The sequence below is a fragment of the Mastomys coucha genome, unplaced genomic scaffold, assembly GCF_008632895.1.
Source record: "Mastomys coucha isolate ucsf_1 unplaced genomic scaffold, UCSF_Mcou_1 pScaffold21, whole genome shotgun sequence".
Lineage (NCBI taxonomy): Eukaryota > Metazoa > Chordata > Mammalia > Rodentia > Muridae > Mastomys > Mastomys coucha.
In genome coordinates, this window is record NW_022196904.1 from 60,483,845 (window position 1) to 60,490,064 (window position 6,220).

The 6,220-nt window shown below is 51.5% G+C and overlaps 1 long non-coding RNA gene across 1 annotated transcript in view; it reads right to left on the reverse strand.

Annotated features, from left to right (window-relative positions):
- LOC116102381 overlaps positions 1-6,220 on the reverse strand; it is a 67,220-nt gene that overhangs the window by 58,419 nt on the left and 2,581 nt on the right. The window lies entirely within an intron of this gene.

The following is a 6,220-nucleotide window of genomic DNA, read 5'->3' on the forward strand; positions in this document are numbered from 1 at the left end:
TGGGTAGAGAATAGAGAGACTGAGGTGGCTCCTTTAAAATGCTCACTAGGTTTCCATTTACCCGCTTTGGGCCCTGCCACCTCCTGGACCCTCACCCGAGCCTTTGGCACCTCGGATTGGCCTCGCCTCAGGCACAAACAACACCAGCGCCATCCGGTTCCCTCGGCTTCGGCTCCCTGCCTAAGTCTCAGGACCTGAAGTCTAGGGCCCAGATGCAAAGAGCAAGGAGTTGGGGGTTGGGGTACTAGCCTCTTGGAAGGAAGAGTGGGTGGGTAGAAGAGTTGTTAAGGGAAAGGAGCAAAGAGGGCGGATCGGGAGGGGTGGGACTGGAATAATGACACCTGGAAGGCATTGTCTTTGCTAGAGACACCTGTCAATCTCTGCTCAGGGGTCTTGGGGCCAGGGGCGGGGAGGCCGCCGTTCTCCTTGGTGATGTCATCCCAGAGTCTAGTCCCTAAGGAGGGTGGGAATGGCTCCGAGGGCGCAGAGCTTAGAGAAGCGTGGGGGAGGAAAAGAGAAAATAAACAGAAGTAGCTCTCTCGGCTGGCAATTTACATGGAAATCAATAATCCAACTTTAATGTTATTTTTAATCTTCCCTGACCGTCTTGCCTTTTCACTGGGGGAGAGGGGATGGGGTTACAGCAGCCCATCCCTCAACCCACACAATCGCTGGGGGAAGTCTTGTTATCTCAAATCCCGATGCAACCGACCCTTCCCCCAGATCCACACCCCGCCCCCCTTTTCTGCGGGTCGTTCCAAACGCTGCCTTCAGGCTTGAGAAGGAAACACTTGGGGACGAGTTTTGAAAGTCTTCCGATACTGCACCGGGTGAAGGGGGAGTTAATTAACGGCAGGCATGCTCAGCGAGTGGGAGAGGGGGCCTCGGCGTGGGTGGGCGGGCCAGGTCGAATGCAGAGGTGCGCGCAGTGCAGGAGGCGCGGGATCTGGAGGCCCGAACTTGCAGGCCTTTGCTGGCAGGAGGTGATCGGAGGTGGCTCGGGCCGGGAGCGCTGAGATGCCCCCAAGGAGTCCCCCGGTTAATCCTGGGGAATTCTGATCTCCCACCTACTGGGCCCCCACTCCCAACACACCGTGTGCTACAGAACTCTCATTCTTTTCGGCCGGAGCTAATTAGCAGCCTGCCAGCGGCCTGATTTATGGAAACGCTCGGGCGGGCGGAGACGCACCGCTAGCGGAGCTCCGGCTGCCTCCAGGCGGAGCGAAGGAGGAGTCTCCACCGACCTCCTCCGACGAATTTCCCTCCTCCCTGCCGGGAAAAAAAAAAAAGAAGAAGAAGAAGGAAGAAGAAGAAGTTGCTGTTTCGTCGCCTCGACCTGGCTGGTCCAGGAGCCTTCCCCTCGCCCTAACCACTTTAGCCTAGGGCGAGGGGATATTTAGGTTCCTGTGGGCAAGGCGGGGACAGTGGCCCAGCAGCAGCTCCCCAGAAGTGTTGAGGCCACCAGGTTCCAGCTCCAACTGACCAGAGGTTCAGCTAGAATCGCAGCCTTCCAGCCCTGGGTTGAATCTCAGTCCAAGGTCCCCAGTGAAGGGATCTGAAGGCTTGTAGGGAGCCGTAGGAGGACCAAATCAGACCTCTAGGCAGGAAAGAGAGATGAGCGTCCTCAAAGTGACAGACTCAGATGTCTTTGTCTGGATCCTAGAGGCATCAGGCCGTGGTCCTTTCCACTTTCTAGTTGTTTCTTTTTGGTGGTGTCCTCCAGTGAGATCCTCTCTTCGGTCCAAGCGAGTATCCAGGGAAAGGTCATTCGTTACTAGAAGCATTTAGCCAGGCGTTTACCCAGAAGAAACAGTGCAAAATCTGATGTTTGCCTTGCTGGGCTGTTATGGGTGACCCAGGAGGTGGGGGAAAGTAGATCACCCCTTTTCCTGTGGACCCCAGTAGCGAGGGTGGAGGGGAAGGGGGCAGTGAAGGACAGAGGAATCTCAACATGGACCTGTTGCTGGCGCTTAAGCAGCCCTGCTGCTCTTCAGAGAGTCCCTGTTTGCCAGTGTGTTTCTCCAGGACGCACCAGAGAGACGAGACCGTGAGAGCATCTGTGCCCGCTGGAAGCATTTGGAAGGGACAAAACCGGCAGACCCAGAGGCCAGAGGCTTAGGCAGCCTCTCTGGCTCAGGGTTGAACTAGAAACTGGGCAGCATAGGTGCGAAGTAGGAGAGGGCAGAAGTCCCTGGCAAGCGTTCCTTAAGCTCGTTTCTCTCTCAAACCCTATCCTAACACCCCAGGCCTTTCTGTGACTGAAGTGGAAGTGGTAGACAACTGATTATCTCTCTACAAGCTCGTGTAAACTTAAAAAATGCCACCTCGTTCTGCCCTTTTCAGAAGTCGTTTCTGATCTCCTGGATGGTACAAGAGCAGCAACCCTCACCTCAAACCTGCAGACACCTGTCATCGCCTACCTATAGGCCCTCGGATCCCCTTTCCTTGTGGAGTTCAGTCTATGTCATAGAGAGAGAGAGAGCACTAAGCTTCCTCTTGGGCCGAGAAAATTTAGTCAAACAAAATTTAGTCTGAGAGAGAGGGAGAAGGGGCAGGGGTGGAGAGAGACACAGAGAGACACAGAGAAAGAAAGCAGGAAAAAAAAAAACTTCAAAGGGTAACATTCATGGAGTCTTCCAAACCCCTGACAGACTGTGGAACAGAGCCTGCGCTCCCTCTATAATGTGACTATGGCCTCTCTGAATTCCCCACTGTCCTAAGGCCTGTCTTCCGCCTGGCCAGGACACATTACAGTAAGCCAAAGCTTTCACTGGGATGCAAGTACAAATGGAGACCGGCAGGCTCACCAGCATGCCCCCCTTTGCCTCTTTGTGGGGCTCGATCCTCCCCTCGTTCCGGACCCATTGCCATTTTCCAGACCAAAGCCTCACCGCTGCGTCAGGTTGCAAACAGGCCAACTGCAGCCCAGCGAATGCAGGCCATTAGGTGGCCAAATAACAGCAGCCCGTTTGTCTTTCTCAACACTGATTTATAGCAATCGACAGGTTAAAGGCTCCTCTGACATCATTATTTTTAAAAGCTGTCTATTTCTCAACCGTCACCTTTCATCACTTAGCACAAATAAATACTTAAAGAAATGAATTGGAAGAGACTTGCAGATCATGTTTATAATTCTTGGTCGTCCGTTAACATTCCTAACGACCTGGCCCTCTGAGTTTCTGTAGATTCCTAAGTTGGATTCAAAATCCCGCCGTTTTCTGCTTGAAAACTTCGAGGAAAGTGGGTGAGGTGGGGGCTAAAAGAGACAGAGCTAAGCTGCAAGTTTGCAACGGGGTGAGGTGGAAAAAAAAGTTTCCTGGCCACCGAAAGGTACAGGCCCCGTAAGAAGGCCACTCGGGAAAGGGCACCGTATGAAGTCAGGGGACCCAGTAGAACCGGAAGCTGATAAGAGGCCCTCAGAGCATGAGCACAAATTTTGCACGACTGGTGGTCCTCTGAGCACCACTGCAAAACCACAGTGACATCCCCGTTATATAAGAGTGCAGCTCAGAAGGACTACCGCCACTCTTCTATCATCGTTTCCAAAGGGGTCTAAGGGCATTTCCTCTCCTGCGTCTTTACCTTAGCATTTATGAGCCTTAGACCCGGGAAATGTAGAAGCGAGGTGGAAACGAAACGGCATGGATTGAAATCCAGGCAATAAATCGAAATCACTTCTTCACTTTTGCTGCCATTTATTCTCTCTCTCTCTCTCTCTCTCTCTCTCTCTCTCTCTCTCTCTCTCTCTCTCTCTCTCTCTCTCTCTCTTCTCTTCTCTCTCGCTCCTCTCTCTCTCCCTTCCTCCCTCCTCAGCAGTGGAGTGCAAAAACTAACGAAATAAGGGAAGGAAAGAAAACGTACAGAAAAGAAAACAGAAGAGAAGGACACGAGATGCCCACAAGCCCCCTTCCTATTTTTTGGATGGGGGTGTATGTGGGGGTGAGAGGGTGGGAGACTGAGTCGATAGAGCGGGGTGGACGGGGGGGGGGGGGGGGGGGGGGGGGGGGAACCTCCGTGATTTTTAGCCAGCCCACCGCGGATAGGGAAATAGGGAGGATGACTCCGGCCGAGGTCCCTCTGCAGCATTCTAGACCCGGCTCCGGTCCCACCAAGAGTTGGAACTTTACAGATACCAGGAAGATCCAACACAGAGCCTGCCCGGGCCTTGGCTGGTCTACTCTTGCTGCAGCCGCCCCTCTCCCCCCCTCCCGCCCTCACACCCGAGAAGTGGCCTTGGGTCTTCTCTTACTCATGTAGGCCACTAGGCCTGGGAGGGTATGACTACCCCTGGACTCTGCACAGAACGTTTAGGGGCTCTGAGTTTACATCGCTCCGGGACTTGCTGCCTTCCAGAGCAAATTCTCCGAAGCCGGTGCTCCGCGGCGGAAACCCGGGCGCAGTGCAGTGCCCTGGAGCGCCACCTCGCTTCGGAAACTGGAATAACTCGACCAAGCCTTGCACTATCCTGCAGCCTAACTCGTTCTTTTTCCTTTACTAAAATTTCCAAAGAAGCCGAAACACACAGGCCTCTTTTCCTACGGGTGCAAAAGAACCCCATCATCTGTGACCCACAAATCTCAAAGTAGATGCGCAATAGAGGAAAAATACAGAAGCATACTTCCACTAATCAATGGCAGTCACCTAAGTTGCACTGAGAGAAAAGATAAAATGAACGAGATACGTAGTTAGGAGGCCACCAGTTCAGGTTGCGGTGTGTTTAAGTCATTTGTGTCGGCAAATGTCTTCCATGAAGCGGGGCCTATGAAGTTATAACCTCCCAGTTATAATTTCCACAGAAATCTATTCATTCGGACCCCTGGGATGTCACAGAGGCTTTGCCAGGACGGGGACTGGCCTGGTTCCTCTCCATGCTCACTCAGCCTTGCCGAGACATAATCCGCAAACGCAGTCCTCAGCATGTCCGCCTTTCGACCAATGAAAGTAATAATGGCCAGGAATTATGAATTACACAGCATTATTTTCCTCCAATGTGCAACTGACTATCTGCCCTTGTTTCGACCAGTTGGTTAGTTAAAGTGTTTATCTTCCTTTAAATATATCCACTGGATTAGGCTATGAAATACACAGAAAAGTAAGTAACTCACTGTTATGCTATGGTGAGTCTTCGTTTCATTCCCTTTTCACCCCAAAGCCAAATGTAATAAGAAACAACACCCTTTCCACTCTGAAAATAAATTTTGAATGTGGAGCATCTTGCTTTTGGACCAGTGAAGAGTTGTGTGGCTTATCTGTTTTGAAAGCGACATGAAACTTCCATCTAATGTAGTTTTTACCTATGTGTTTGATCTCTCTCAAAGTCTCTCTCTCTCTCTCTCTCTCTCTCTCTCTCTCTCTCTCTGCATGTGTGCGTGTGCATGTGCGTGCGTGTGTGTGTGTGTGTGTGTGTGTGTGTGTGTGTGTGTTTAGGGTATTCAACTAGATTCCACAGGTAAAACGATGGCCAGCCTGGGGACTGTGGGTGAAGAGAGAGGTAAGGTGGTGGTATCTAAGCCCCTTTATTTTCTACCTGAGCAAGCCAAACTTAGCCTTTTAGGAAACTTTGTGTTCCTTGGGGTTGGTAGGGTGATCCCTGGGCAGCCTGGGCAAGAAATGGCTTGAGTCTTCTGCCTCTCTACAACCTGTGCTCCATACTCCATGCCTGGCAGATTAGAAGGCTCTCAGGGCTCCTGCTCAGAAATTATAGGGCTGCACCAGGAAAACAGCCAGTTTAGTTTTCTGGCTGGCTTGTCCCTTCTCCACTACATTAAAACAGGTTCCTGAGAGATTATACTAGAGACAGATCTCAAACTCCTAGCCGGACTTAAGGGGCACCCTTCAAGGGGCCAGCTGCAGAGGGGTGACCAGGTTCTTGGAAGTTCTTAGGCTTTGAGGTAAGAATGCTAACTTGTGGATAAGATTGTTGCTGACAGATTCTGGGAGCTAAGAGACAATTCCTGGGAGGGACCTAGCATCCACTGAGGAGTGGGAATAAGGTGAAGAGACAAAAACAGAAGAAAGAAAGTTCACAAGAACTTCAAGCCACAGTGCTCCAATTTGAAGTAGGTTCTGAATCCTAAATCGGAAACTTTTGTTCTTCTCTCTTCCCCGTTCTCTCCATTTCTTTCTCTTTCACATGCTTCTACTCAATTCATATTTTCTGAGATCAGCCACCCCCACTCCCACCCCACCCCCACATACAGGCACACACACACACACACAC